Genomic DNA, 16857 nt, shown 5'->3' on the forward strand with positions numbered 1-16857 from the left:
AAACGATTGAAAGAAACTTGAAAAGAAAATAAAAAATATATTGTTTTTTCTCTTTGGAATTTTTTATTGTAAATACAAGTCTGTTGTTTTATTTATATATTTTATATGCCCAATACACACACACATATATATAACTTATATCGCTTATAAAGCCTTATATTGCTTAATTCTACTCAGTTTATTAACTTAATAAAGATAATATAAAAAAGAAAAAGACTTTTGCGTAAAAATAACGTTGCATGTAAAAAAATATATAGTTTTAACGACATTGTTGACATGCGAGATTATTCTCCTGTCCTTTTAAAAGCAATTAAACGATTTTAACAAAGTCATTCTAGAAGAAATTATTAATATTAATTTTAATTAATCTCTAAGAAATAAATTTAAATAAAATAGTTTTGATATACAAATAAAGAAAAAAATTTATAATCAAACATGCAGTTTAATTTAAAACAAAATTAAGAAATAAAGACAACTATTTGGCATCTCAATTTAAATGTGATTAAACTCCAGCAATTAAATTAAGCCGTACATGATATTTCACTTCATTATAATATATATATAAGGAGTTTGCCCGGAAATCTCTTTAAATTATATGTTTAATATTGGATAATGTGTTAAATACAATTGGATATTTATAATAAATATATCATGCGAAATTTTACTAACAATTTATGTATCAAATTACATTTAACACTATCAGATAATAAATATAAACAATTAATGATGAATAATTATGATAAATATTATAATAATAAGCTAAATTTTTAATTAAGTAAACGCGAAATATTATATATATATATACTAATTAAAATACCAAACGGAATAAATAAGTTAATTACACTTATGAATTAATTTTTTTTTCCTTAAAGGAATAATTGGTTATTGTATTGATCACCGAATAAAACATGCTTCTGCCTCCTTCGCATTCTTCTCGAATAAATCTAGTTTTCCTGTGATGTTCATATTAATTGGAATTCCAAAGATCAACTTCTCCTTTTGTATGTAGTAAATTACGCTGCCATCTTTATACAAATTAAACATTCAGCCACTTTGTTCTTTGCAGATGAAAACGAAGATATAGAACGAAAGATAATAATGTTGATTGCTTTAAAATATTTTCTAAAAAAAAATGTTTATTTTTGATATCAAAAGAATCTACCGATTCTTGATTGATTTGTTTTTTTTTTACATTATATTACATATATTTTAATCGGGTGTTTGGAATAAAATGACGATAATGAGTTATAAGAAAATTCTGAATGTCTTTTATGTAAAATTTAATTAAATAGACAATATGGCCATTGTTTCGTAGCATTTTATTCTTTCCTGGCTGCAAGAATCAGAAGTTTTTAGCTGTTAGAATACACACTTCTGTTTTTTGGTAAGAGAAAAATTAGCTATTGTGCTTTCAGTGTTTTAAGAATGCTGCTGTTGATGATCGATATTATCTTTTGTTCTATATTCAACACAAAACAATTCTCTAAAGCTTTACCTTTTTTTAATGTGCAATATTTGCAGATTTCCTAGAAAACCTCTTAACCTCTATTCAGAAACTGCAACTGGATCAGAGCCAATTTATCGGTTTTTAATTTTATCCATTTGAATTACTGACTAAAGAAGTAAATTTACTATAGGTTTTCATCTCACTTCACAAACAAGAAGAGAACTTTTTAATCGATGTTATAGATTTTCTAATGAATTTAATACTGTGCATTTATTTTTATAGAACTTTACGCTATTTTAAATATTGATAATAATGCCATTTCATATCGAATTTTTAATATAAACGTATCATTTTTGATAAAAGTATTAATTTTTGTATTAAAATAGCATTCGTATTATATTTAATATCACTATATTCATAAAAGAAATTCTTTCCGAAGCGTTGGAATATTAAAATTTTAAACTATTTCTTTAATTTTTACAACAGTAATTCAAGATTAACACATTTACTTTAGGTTTAGACAATGTTTAAAATTAATCTTGATTTCCATAAATTGTCATGTCAACTTAATATATTTAGAAGAAGATTGTATACTCTTTTACTAAAAATATAATAAATTATTTAAACAAATTTTCTTTTATCTTTAAACTTTAATAATTAATTAGTTTACTTAACTTTATATATGTTATAAAATACTTTATATTTTATGTAGTTTACATAACAATATTTTAAAACTTTTCGCGTAAATTACTGCTTAAAATACCTTATTTTAGAGAAGGTAATTTAAATAATAATTTAGTTTTATTTTCATTATAAAAGAAATTTCGAATTAAAACTGAGAATTCCATAATTAAACGTCTAAACAAAACAGAGACAATTATTCCTTTTTCAGAATTTCAATTGCATTTCCTTCTGTTTAGATACACATCGTGCATTGTACAAGTAATTTGTCTTTGTTGTCACCTGGTCATCTGCTTGGACTTTACTCTTGACAATATTAAATGACTGGAATGTTAGAAATTAATCAGCGATAGTAAGCATTCCACATTCCAAACCATGTTGTATTCTCTAAATTTAATGAATTATAAGGAAAAATTATTTAGGACCTTTAAAGTATGTTAGAGTGTGATATCTAATTTAGGAATTACTACGATATAAAAAAATAGAAAAAAATACAGAGATATAAATTTTTCAACTATTTTCGTTATNGTTATTGTATTGATCACCGAATAAAACATGCTTCTGCCTCCTTCGCATTCTTCTCGAATAAATCTAGTTTTCCTGTGATGTTCATATTAATTGGAATTCCAAAGATCAACTTCTCCTTTTGTATGTAGTAAATTACGCTGCCATCTTTATACAAATTAAACATTCAGCCACTTTGTTCTTTGCAGATGAAAACGAAGATATAGAACGAAAGATAATAATGTTGATTGCTTTAAAATATTTTCTAAAAAAAAATGTTTATTTTTGATATCAAAAGAATCTACCGATTCTTGATTGATTTGTTTTTTTTTTACATTATATTACATATATTTTAATCGGGTGTTTGGAATAAAATGACGATAATGAGTTATAAGAAAATTCTGAATGTCTTTTATGTAAAATTTAATTAAATAGACAATATGGCCATTGTTTCGTAGCATTTTATTCTTTCCTGGCTGCAAGAATCAGAAGTTTTTAGCTGTTAGAATACACACTTCTGTTTTTTGGTAAGAGAAAAATTAGCTATTGTGCTTTCAGTGTTTTAAGAATGCTGCTGTTGATGATCGATATTATCTTTTGTTCTATATTCAACACAAAACAATTCTCTAAAGCTTTACCTTTTTTTAATGTGCAATATTTGCAGATTTCCTAGAAAACCTCTTAACCTCTATTCAGAAACTGCAACTGGATCAGAGCCAATTTATCGGTTTTTAATTTTATCCATTTGAATTACTGACTAAAGAAGTAAATTTACTATAGGTTTTCATCTCACTTCACAAACAAGAAGAGAACTTTTTAATCGATGTTATAGATTTTCTAATGAATTTAATACTGTGCATTTATTTTTATAGAACTTTACGCTATTTTAAATATTGATAATAATGCCATTTCATATCGAATTTTTAATATAAACGTATCATTTTTGATAAAAGTATTAATTTTTGTATTAAAATAGCATTCGTATTATATTTAATATCACTATATTCATAAAAGAAATTCTTTCCGAAGCGTTGGAATATTAAAATTTTAAACTATTTCTTTAATTTTTACAACAGTAATTCAAGATTAACACATTTACTTTAGGTTTAGACAATGTTTAAAATTAATCTTGATTTCCATAAATTGTCATGTCAACTTAATATATTTAGAAGAAGATTGTATACTCTTTTACTAAAAATATAATAAATTATTTAAACAAATTTTCTTTTATCTTTAAACTTTAATAATTAATTAGTTTACTTAACTTTATATATGTTATAAAATACTTTATATTTTATGTAGTTTACATAACAATATTTTAAACTTTTCGCGTAAATTACTGCTTAAAATACCTTATTTTAGAGAAGGTAATTTAAATAATAATTTAGTTTTATTTTCATTATAAAAGAAATTTCGAATTAAAACTGAGAATTCCATAATTAAACGTCTAAACAAAACAGAGACAATTATTCCTTTTTCAGAATTTCAATTGCATTTCCTTCTGTTTAGATACACATCGTGCATTGTACAAGTAATTTGTCTTTGTTGTCACCTGGTCATCTGCTTGGACTTTACTCTTGACAATATTAAATGACTGGAATGTTAGAAATTAATCAGCGATAGTAAGCATTCCACATTCCAAACCATGTTGTATTCTCTAAATTTAATGAATTATAAGGAAAAATTATTTAGGACCTTTAAAGTATGTTAGAGTGTGATATCTAATTTAGGAATTACTACGATATAAAAAAATAGAAAAAAATACAGAGATATAAATTTTTCAACTATTTTCGTTATTTATTTGATAAATTATAAAGGAAAATTCCACATAAACTTAAACGTAACTAAATGAGATTTATATTTTTATAATAAATTTCTTCAAGATAAAGAATAAAATTCAATTTTTTTAAAAATTTTTTTCATTTTAAAGAATATTTCAAGTAAATTTTTAAATTAAAATAGTTTTATACTTCAATTAAATTTAATATATTTTAATGCCTTACATAATTTGATAACATGAAATATAATAAATTTAAATATTTTAAATAATATTCTATTAAAAATAGTTACGTTATTATTAATCTTAGTGAATATATTTAGTGACAAAGTAATTATATTTGGCTGTTAAAAAATATTAAAAATAACAAAGTAACAAAAGTTATTTAATATTTAGAAGGGACATAAAATATTATAAAGGTATTGTTTACTATAAGTTAATTATGCTTTACGATTATAATAATAAAGTAAAGTTTAAATTCTTGACAACATAAAAAATGAGTGTATTAAGTAATAATAATTGTGGACGTGGCAACACGAACAATAAAAGAATTCAATTACATTAAATCATCATGAACACATCATGTATTCAAACTGCATAATAAAATAAATCATTCATTAAAAATGACCATAAAATTCCCACCGAAAAAATTACATTATTATAAATAAATATGAAGTAGACAATTTGAAATTAAAATATGCAAATTGTATCAGTACGTTAGGGTTTAACAAACAACAATTCCCTGTGAAATTACATTACATAAATTAAACACAACACCCATTTGAGAAAATCCAAAAAAAGCTATTGATATTCTACTTTAGGAAGTATGAAATGTGAGGTATGATATATGTTATAGGTATAAAATCCTGTGGGTTTTGTAAAATAGAGAAAAATTATCAGAGATTTGCCAGATTTATGTAAATAAAGAAAATAGTAGCGAATAAATAAAATGATTAAGTTCCAATAATCTTTCACGCTTACGATATCATCTATCCTATAGAATACTAAATCGAAGATTATAATAGTAAGAATATTTACATTCAATTATAGAAGATAGAAATTTTAAACATTTACAATATATAGGCTATGTATATTCAAACATTTGCTTAAACATCGTCATCAAACAATACATTCGCTACATCTCTATATCATACAATAGCTCTATCTTTTCCTAACTTCAATTGTTAGTTTCCACGTATCAATAAGTACTAACGCTTTAACCATTATAGAAGTTTATTATGTCTAAAAGATACATTATCGTCCTGTATTACAATACAGTTACATATATATTTTGTAATAAACAAATGCAACATTAAAATATAATTAAAGATTTTTTGGTATTTTAAATTGTGTATACAGTAAAACCCATGTCGTATGGTACCGAATATATTTTCCATTTAGGCAGGTTTCCGTTTTATTAAGGTTCCGTTTTGAACAGGTTTTATCATAAATGAAATTGTACGTTACATCGTGTAAGTTTATAAATGCAATTTATGAAATGTTTTAAGCTAAAACATTGTTACAGGATACTAAAATAATTACATTTATCTTTAATTATTTTGAATATGTATTAAGAGTAATGAATTTTCTCATTATAGTAAAAAAAATTAATATCATAATACAAATATAATAAAAAACTTATTATAATATTTTTATTTGTAATGATATATTCGTAACAATTTTCTAAAATATTAAATTACTAAATTAATTAATAACCGTATAAAATAATAAACTGCTTTATTTATTTAAAAAATAGAAATAAAGANCAAATATGATATTAGGCATATATCCATTATACTTATACCATTACCTTAACCAGTGATTCTCAATGTGTTTAGACTAGTGACACACTCACAATTTTTGGTAGCACTTTAATGAGCTGGTGTCATATCAAAGACCTCTTTACATATATACATGAACAGTGATGTTGAAGATGTGTATTCTTATATAAAAACATATAAATAATATTAAAAATAGAAAAAAAATTGGCATTTTAAAGGTTACTTTTGTAATTTTGTTGTCCCTATTACACGGCACACCACTTAAAAGCTATTAACTTACTTATAGTAAAATTAGTAAAAATTGTGTAAATGATGTAAACAATATTTTGTTAAAGATATTATTTATAATATTTCATAAATAATTAATATTTATATTACCATTGAGTAAAGATACATAAATATAATTAATTTAAACGTTATTTTATAAAAATATTATTTATGGTATTTTATGTCATTAATTTTATATGTTTATTAATTAATTTTTATTGTAAAAGTTTCTTCTGTTAATGGAAATAAATATTGTAAATTTATGTTAAATTAATAAAATAAGCTTTAAAAAAATCAACGTGTATGAGTTTATATATAGTTTTCCAGCTTTAAATAATTTTTAACTGCTTAAACTATTTTAAATTAAAATTAAGTTTATAAACTCATTTAATTTTAGAAAATTTAATGTATATAAATGAATAAATCTTCAAAATGTTTAAAATTCATTTACTTACTAATATTAACTTTAAAACAAGACAATTAAATATTATACTGAGTAATATTTTTATATTTTATTTATATTAATTTTTATTTGTTTTAATATTTAAATAATTTCTGTTTACACTTGTTTTTTTTTTCAAATTTCGAAGAAAAATTTTTATATATTTTTATAATATGACTGTAAATGCATAAAATAATAGTCTATATATATTTTTTTCTTTAATTTAAATTTCTATTTTATTTGTTTATTTTCATAATTATCTAAAAATCCATTAAAAACCCATTGAGTTCTTCCCGATTTTCCATTATTATCACGTGATATTTCATTTCTCTTTGGATTGGCTAATTTTAAATGGATAATTCTTTTTTAAAATTGAAAACTTCTTTCAGAATAAAAAAAAGGATTACAAGATGTAAATTAATGTTTTTAGTATGCAACAGTTTATACATTTAAATAAATTTTTTAAACTGTGTTAAAATAAATAAAGAATAAGCACATTAAGAGGATTTAATTCCTGAAAAAATTGAGTTTTCTAGTATTAATTAATTTTAATTTACTTTATATTTATTAATTAGAGCAAAAATAACAAAAATATAATGAAAATTTTTTATACAATGTTAATTAAATTTAATATAATATCTTGATATAATTTTTTTTAATATATAATAATTGAGTGAGATTGACACTAATCAAATTTTCGTCCACATTTTATTAGATAATCAATTTTGCTATTGAAAACCTCAAGATTATCGATTAATTATAAACCAATTTATGATTTTTCAATCGAATGTATTAATTTGAAACTAATATTAAAACATTAATTAACATTTTTTTAAAAATATAAGATAAGATTTATAATCCAATAAACATCAACCTACAGAATGATACAATATTAGTTAAGTGGATAGGGCATTGCACTTCTTGGATGGTTGCATTTAAAGTGGTTCACATCTAATGGCTAGAATCTGTGATGATTTATTATTTTAACTTAGTATATTGCAATTTAATAACTTTCAGCTTTTTAGTATGATTTATTATAGCAGGGAGGAAACTATTCCCAAATTTTTAGAGATTGAAAATTTTAAAATACTTTATCTTTAACCTTTAGGTGTATATATTTATTCTCAGATGTACGATTAAGTTCCTTTGAATATTTTAGTGATAAAATGTAATATATTTATGAACATTTTTCTCCCTTAAGCCATTTTTGATAAACTGAGATGATGTCATTTTATTTGATAACAATTACGAAAATTTTATTCAAGTGTAAATTTTTTTAATATATATATTTTTTTTTATTTAAGTGCAACAACTGGAGAATAAATATAATAGAATGTTTTAAATAAAATCGAATGATTTATTCAGTTTTTCTCCATTTGGAATATATTTTCCACGTGTTGCTACTCCTTGAATGTAACTTTATATTAAAGATGTGTTTATAAGTTATAGGATATTTTCAAGCCATATCTCCCTTAAGTTATATATCTTCTACGAAACTTCTATCTCTCCTTTATGGAACGCACATGGTGTTTGCACAATAATACATGATGTATTTTCAACTTTAAGATATCTCGTGGCATCCACCTTGGTCAAACTCTCGCAAGGGCATACTATACATATCACATAAATTTAAACTTATGATATTTAACCGAGTTTCTCATAATGGAATTTTTACAATAGAATAACATTTTTACCCTATAGAAATAGTATTATTTTATAATTCATTAAAATATATATTTGAATTTATATATAAATATTTGAGGTCACAAATTAAAAAAAAATAATAACAAAATAAAATTTATTTTACCAATTTAAAAAAAAAAGTGTATTATTTTCAAAAATTGAAATCTTTTTTGCAATTGTTTCAAAACGAAATCAAATAGACAAACTTTATTGTAATTTTTTTTCTTTCCTTTTACATTTATATTATTTTCTTTTTATATAAAAATAAAAATTGCTTATCGTAAAACTATTCTTTATACAGTTTTTCTAAAACATCCTTCGAATCTGTAAAGCTATCGTAAAATAAATAAATAATAAGATTATAGTAACAATAAAGATAAAGATAAATTTTTCTAGTAAACAATTCACGTTTTAAAATTTTTTAAAATATTTATTAAATCAGCTAAAATTATTAAAAGTAATTTTACATGACGTTTACAATATAAACGAATTATATATTTTTATACAAAAATAATTATACGTGCAAAAAGCAAAAATTACAATTTTTCATTTTAAAAAATATTATTAGCAAATCGAAATAAAATATTTTAAATCAGGCTTTCTCTTTGTTTATCGACTCCCTTTCAAAATTAGATTGAATTGGCTGATTTGTTTCTACTCCGGTACTTAAAATAAAGAATAAATTTCAAAAAGAATAAAATAAAAATCAAATAAAAAATAATAATATTTTAAATTTTAATATCAAGTTTTAAAATTATATATTTCCTACTCTAATTTTACGATATGTCAACTATTACTATTATATAATCAAATTTTTTCGTCGAGTTTCAGATAATTTATCGATTGCCCAGATAAATAATTTAAAAAATTATTCTTTACGAATGATCTTGTAAAAGAATTTACGTTAAAAATTAAATATTTACGGTATATTTAGAAAACATTGGCAAAGGTTTATGTTAAAAAAAAGGACTTTTAAATCCTAGCTAGCAGCATATTTATTTTTTTAATACTAACAACTAAGAATTTTATATTATATTAGCTTTGATTCTATATAAAGACGAATTAAAAAACTTTTGAAAAGTAATGAAACGTTATGTGAGATGTTGAAGAAGTCGCCACATTCCAATTTGGAAGTAATTCAGAATCTATTTCAGAAAATTGAAACCAAATATCAAATATCAAAAGAAGAATCGCTAGTTAAATCAATCTATGGGGAGGAAATTTATAAAAATAATCTAGTAAATAGTGTATTCATTGAATTATTTTGAATTAGTGTAACTCAAATTAGTGTCTTTAGTTTTAGAAAAAAACTGAATGAAAAAAATTGAAGATATATTTCTTATTGTGCAGTAGTAAAAGATATATCTTACAATTTTTCCCCCTTGTAAAACATAAGATTACTTTATATCAGATGAAACTTTTATTTTATACGTAAATTTAATAGATACAAGCATCTATATAATATATAAATATTTTACTATTTCGGATAAATCAACTTGGAAGTTTATGATTCGTGTATATTTTAAATAAGTTATTAAATTTATTTTCTTCATGCAAATATCCACGATTTATTTATATGTTTGAAACATATGTACTTTTTGAAAAATTTAATAAAAAACTGTTACTTAATCTTTAATTATGTATTATTCAAACATTGAAGAAGATATCTATAAATATTTGGTTATTCAAGTATAACCTGCAATAGGAGAAATACAAGAAAAATTAATATATTAAGATCCTGAAGATAAACAACTTTATAATCTTTCTAGATTTAGGAAAAATAAATATAACGAGCAATTATTTATTGTAAAATCGTCAAAATGCCGGACTGCAATTTTTGATCATATTTTTAATTTATTTAAACTTAATTTAAAATATATGCTCTCCACCTCAAATTAGTAGTGGCTTGCGCCTGTACATCATACTTTTCCTATTAACAATAGAGTCGTGCCGGTCATCTATTAACTGCTTTCAGGGGAAATTTTTAAATTATAAATAACGTAATATAGTTAATCGGTGCTTCCTGACCATAAGGTTTCCATATCTGCTCTCTTTCATCTATATAACTCTGTTCTTGAGATTAAGGAAAGACAGTGGGAATTTATATGTCTACAATTTTTTAAAATTGCAGCCCAATTATTAAATATAATTATTATTTTAATAAAATATTTATCACTATATCAACTATAACTAATACAGTTAATGTAATTAATATTATTATTTTATTGTAAAATTTAATAATATAAAAATAAAAAAATTAAATAAATATTTTATTATGAAAACTTGAAAGAAGATTTATTATATATAATAGAGACTGCATATGAAAATGAAAACTGCAATATGTCAGATCGTATGAATTCAATAATCCGAAGAATATAATTCGACTATAATGGATCTTTCCATTTTACTCTTGCAAATCACAAGTATCTAATGCAAGTTTGTTCCTTTTAAGGTGATAATCTTTCCATCAGACAGATGACAAGTTTATATGTATTGATTAAGATTCGTTGAAGGATCAAGAACAGTTTTGAATCTCATATAATATAGAAATCTGGAGTTATGACATGAATAAATTTGCATGAAAAATTGATTAAAGATATAAATCCTTGGAAAAATACAATTCAGTTTTTTTAATAAGACAATAAACAAATTTTTAGATATTTTTATTAAAAATTCATAATATTTAAATTCTTGAATACTATTTTTTGCATTTTTGCAAATACGAGCGAAAGAATTAATAAAAATAAAACAAAAAATTTATGATGAACTTTAAATTTATAATAAAGTAACGTATGTGTATATTTGGCTCACAATTGAAACATTGAAAAATTAATCAGAATAAAATTTATTATAAATAAACGCACATTAAATTAATGGGGAAAAAACTTTTATTTTCAAATGTTATCAGTCATGTAAATTTAAATACTGTAAAAGGTGACATACCAGAAAATTTTAATTTATTTATGAGACACATTCGCTAAAATAATATTTTTATTTTTAATATTTTTAAAAAGACAAATCAAGTTATTGTTGAAGAAGAAACTAAGAAAAAAACTCTTAGTACAATACATGGATCCGAATAGATGTAGTCTCTTCGGACATTCCATCTGATGATTCCATACGGATATTAAACATTTACAACGTATTTCCATCTTGTTAACGTTTTTTCTCCCTTCTAACTTTACACGTTATTTTTTCGTTACTTTTCTGTACCATTTATGTCATTTTTCTATCTGTTTATTTCATTTATATAAGTTATTTAATAATAGTTATGTGTACAGTACACACAACTTTTCACACGTATAATGTAATTTATTTTCGTGTGTAACTGATATTTAGTTTATGAAGTATTAATAAATTCCTTTCCACGGGGGTTGTAGTTTATAAAACTGACTATATAATAACTTAGGTAAATATTTATAAACAAAAAAATTTAAGTAAAAATATTAATATTTAAGTTATTACTCGAGTGACTTTATCGTCAATAAATGTTAAGAAAGAGTAAAATAATAAAATATATTTTTCTTTTTTTTTATCTGAGTAATATTTATTTGTTAAAAACGTATTTATATATTAATTTATTTTATAATTTCTATTTAAAAACAAAATAAATATTTAGTCACATTTATTATTTAAATGGGATTTTATTAATTATTTTATTTATCTTTAACAAAATTTGTATGAAAAATAGCTCTTTTGCTGCAAAAATATTTACATTAGTTAAATTAAAAATATTTTTCTATTTAATGAAATGTTAAAAACATTAGTTTGATTTACTTTTTCAATTAAATGTAAAGTAATTAATGATTTTCGTCGTGTTAATTTAATATTAATATATGTTCTAATTTAAAGAATTCATTTTTTCATATTTACTATTTAGTAAAAGTAAAAATTAAATAAATACTAATATTAAGATTACTAACTTTTACGAAGAATGAATAAATAATAATCAGCTGATATATAAACATACATTATTTATTATTTTCCTTTTAAGAAATTCTTTTTAACTGCTTATTTTAATTTTTAAAAGACTTTAAAAGTATTTATTAAATTAATACTTATTTTCGTATCAAAATAAGAAATTTTGTTTATTTATTTTAAATTTATAATATGGAAACATTAAGTTATAAATTTCTTAAGCTATGCTTTTAATGGGAAACTACTATAGGCATTGTTAATTGGAATTACTGTATTTATTTTATATCAAAATTTGTAGAAATTTATGTACAATTTTGTACATATTTTTGTATTTTTATATACAAAATCTAAATAAACTGTAAAACAATCGTAAAATAATATTAAACGAGACCAAAAATTGGATAAAAGCAAAGAATTTTGACGAATAAAAAATGAAAATCTGTATAAAGTTTTCCATTTGAGGAGCCGACAAGTAGCAATTCTTCTTAAAATAATTGGATAATGTTATAATAATTTCATTAATTTAAATTTTACACACATTTCGTAAATAATAAATGCTTAAAGTGTTTACTTCTGCAAGCAAGCAGGCATATTTTTGTTTGAAATATTAAAATGCATTTAATATAAAATCTGTTAAATATACATAAAAAAATTACTTTTGCAAATATAAAATCGACAAAAAAATAAATCTGTGAGATTTTTTTCGTAAAAAAGACCTCACAAATTTATTTTTATTGGTTTTTCTAAATAGTTTTCTGTAAATATAATCTTAATTTATTGATAACGAATTTCATATAGTTAATTTATTGTTTAGAAAATTGTTTACTCTGTATTATGGCCATACTTATTAATTAAACTCCTTATGAATTGTTGAAATGTGTGTTTTCTAATAATAATCAAAAGAAAGTTTCTTAGAAATTAAAACTTTATTCAGCAATGCACTTATACAAACACAATAAACAATCTATAGTAAATTACAAGTTAATTATGATTATTCTTTTCTTATCTTCCATGTGGATAATTAAATAAAATACTTTATATTCAGATCAAAGATTTTACAATAAATACAGCAGATCAAAGATGAATTCAATAATCCGAAAAATTTAATTCGACTATAATGGATCTTTCCATTTTACTCTTGCAAATCACAAGTATCTAATGCAAGTTTGTTCCTTTTAAGGTGATAATCTTTCCATCAGACAGATGACAAGTTTATATGTATTGATTAAGATTCGTTGAAGGATCAAGAACAGTTTTGAATCTCATATAATATAGAAATCTGGAGTTATGACATGAATAAATTTGCATGAAAAATTGATTAAAGATATAAATCCTTGGAAAAATACAATTCAGTTTTTTTAATAAGACAATAAACAAATTTTTAGATATTTTTATTAAAAATTCATAATATTTAAATTCTTGAATACTATTTTTTGCATTTTTGCAAATACGAGCGAAAGAATTAATAAAAATAAAACAAAAAATTTATGATGAACTTTAAATTTATAATAAAGTAACGTATGTGTATATTTGGCTCACAATTGAAACATTGAAAAATTAATCAGAANTTGTATTAAATTCTTTGCACCAATGTTAATGAATATTTTTCAATTAGAATAATCAGTATTATAAATTATTTTCTTTGATCTCAGCACATTCATCTTGCATTTGTTGTATTCTGTCTGTTGTTAAGTTATATTATTTTATGTATTTGACGTTAATGTTTATTGAAAATTTTGTTTCTGTAATCTTCTATGAAATTACTCTGTAATCTTCACTAGAGGTTATAACCCTATGTAGCAATAATGATTAAATAACTAAATATTTTTAAATTTTAAAGAATTAATTGATTAAGGAGTAACAAAATGGAAATTCGTTCTATTGTTTATTCATTTTTATTCATTAAACATGTATTTCTCAGCTTTGTGATAAGATAAACAATATTAAATATATAGATACGTTTCGTATATATATAACCTCAATAAACCAATGCTCTATTTTCATCCTAAACTTAAGGGATTAATTCATTAATTAAATATCCTATTACTGTAAAATTTTGTAAACAAGATATGAATATATCAAGACTATAAAATTACAAACTAATTAAGTTCCTTTCTGTAATTTATCTAATAATAATTTCACTCTCCATAACTAAACCCTATCTTGATGTTTGATTGTCATAAATAAGATAAACTGCATCGATATATGGAAGTTCGATGGTACTTCAAATTTTTATAACTCGCGATCTCTCTACCTGCATTATGACGTAAGCCATCCAGTGAAAATTCTATACACTCAGCTTAATTTAGATTGTTTAAATTGTTAGCTGAGTTTAGATTGGTATATTCATGTAATAGAGAATATCTAATTACCCTGTACAGGATATCCATGAAACATGCTCATTTTGTTCACTGAATAATAAAAATAAACACTTTATGAACAGCTGTTTTGATACTTGAACCGTTAATGGAGGAAAATTTTAGTTCTTAAATTTGCTTCTAAACGTAGCGTTAATACTTTAATTAGCATAATTATGAAATGGATTAATTATTGATTATTTATTAAACTTACAATTTGCAAAATAAGTTTATATTTAATTATTATTAATATTTTGATATTAAAAATATTTTAATTTTTATTTTTCTTGGTTTTTTCCTCCCTCTCCATCGTCGTAATTAGTTATAATTAATGCATTAACTTAATGCATAAAAGATAAGGATTTTAAAATATTTTGAATCATTTTCTGCATGCAATAATTTGTTTAAAAATTAAAATAAATTTAAGAGAAAATATAATATATAATTCGATTATTCATTTGAAAAAATGTGCAAAATTCCACACAATATTTAAATAATATGTATATATATATTTTTTTCCACAGAAAGAGGACTTATGTCGCTCGTTGCTATTATTAATACATTATGTGATTAATGATTAATTTGCTGAAAGTAGTCTCTGGAGTATTTAAAATGTAATAAACTAGAACTTATTTATTATTAAATACACAATAAAGTACATCTTTGTGTACAAATAAATATAGAAAATTTTGATCTTATCAGTTATTTTGAGTAGTTTAACGTTACTTTCGGTTATTGACATCAGAAATAATTAATTTTAATTATATAATATTTAATTCTAGCGAAACAGTTTAATAAGTTCGTGAAAAATTGAGATAGTGATTTATTAATTAATTAATTATTTTTAAAATTATAAATATTAAATTATAAAAACTATTGCATATTATTCAACGAAACATCTTCTCAAACAAGGAATTTATAATATTTTGATATATTTAATTGTTTATTAGTAAATAAAGAACACAGTTTAACAAATTATTTTTAAGAAAAATATTGTAGATATTTAATTTATTTAAAATTTCAGTATAAAATTTAAGTCATGATAATTTATTATTTATAAAAAATATAATATAGGCTATATATTCTTATACTTTCAAAAGATTTTCTCATTCAATTAAAAGAAAAGTTATTGTTTATTTATATTAAAATTAAAAAAAATTAGATTTAATTTTCAATATTGATAAAGATTGCTTTCCTATTTCAAATCTTAATAAAATAAATTAATTTTATTGAGTTATTATTTATATTATTTACAGTTAATTTAATCTAAACTGTAATTAAACGAAAAAATATTTTAAATAATAATTGAAACACAGTTTTAATGTTAAACTACACATCTTAGTATTCAACAATTGGAATTGCTGTAGAATTTATTAATTAGAACAACATTGATTTTGTCTTGTTCAGATTTTAATCAGCAAATTTATCGGTCTCATGGTTGATATTAAGAATAAAATTTTATGTCTCAACAATTATATATAGAAGTACAGAATTCATGTTAAATAGTTTAGTTGTTTCAAGTTCTTTCCATTGGTTTAGTCGTTAATACAACTGAGATCGGTCACAAGAGGATTCTTAGTAAAGAGAATAGTTGATGTAATCAGCCGCTTATTTTCTGTTCGGTTGAAGCACCAATCTTCCAAATGGCTACTACAAACCCTATAGCACAACGTTAATAGATTATCGTAGGGCAAAGTGTTTCTTGAGACATATAAACTTTTAAATCTAGAAAACCATTGCTTTTTCTCTTTAAAGCAACTATAAAAAACATTTAAATTACTAAATGTAATTTCGTTCGAAATTCTTCCGTTTATAAATAAAACCAAGATGGCGAATAGAACATCTAAACTATTACATGATTTAGCACCATACTGGAAAAAAAATTCAACGTCAATACGCATTTTGAAACATTAAACAGAGTAAATCTGGTAAAGTATTCATTCAATATTGCTAAACTAATAATTTTAAACAACTTTTATTCAATATTTGGAATACCAGAT

The 16857-nt window shown here is 22.1% G+C and overlaps 1 protein-coding gene across 5 annotated transcripts in view; it reads right to left on the reverse strand.

The window, feature by feature from the left end:
- LOC111625185 (hemicentin-2-like) overlaps nucleotides 1–16857 on the reverse strand; it is a 71410-nt gene that overhangs the window by 23634 nt on the left and 30919 nt on the right. The window lies entirely within an intron of this gene.

This window comes from Centruroides sculpturatus, unplaced genomic scaffold (assembly GCF_000671375.1).
Source record: "Centruroides sculpturatus isolate CEXI.00-Female unplaced genomic scaffold, Cexi_2.0 scaffold493, whole genome shotgun sequence".
NCBI lineage: Eukaryota > Metazoa > Arthropoda > Arachnida > Scorpiones > Buthidae > Centruroides > Centruroides sculpturatus.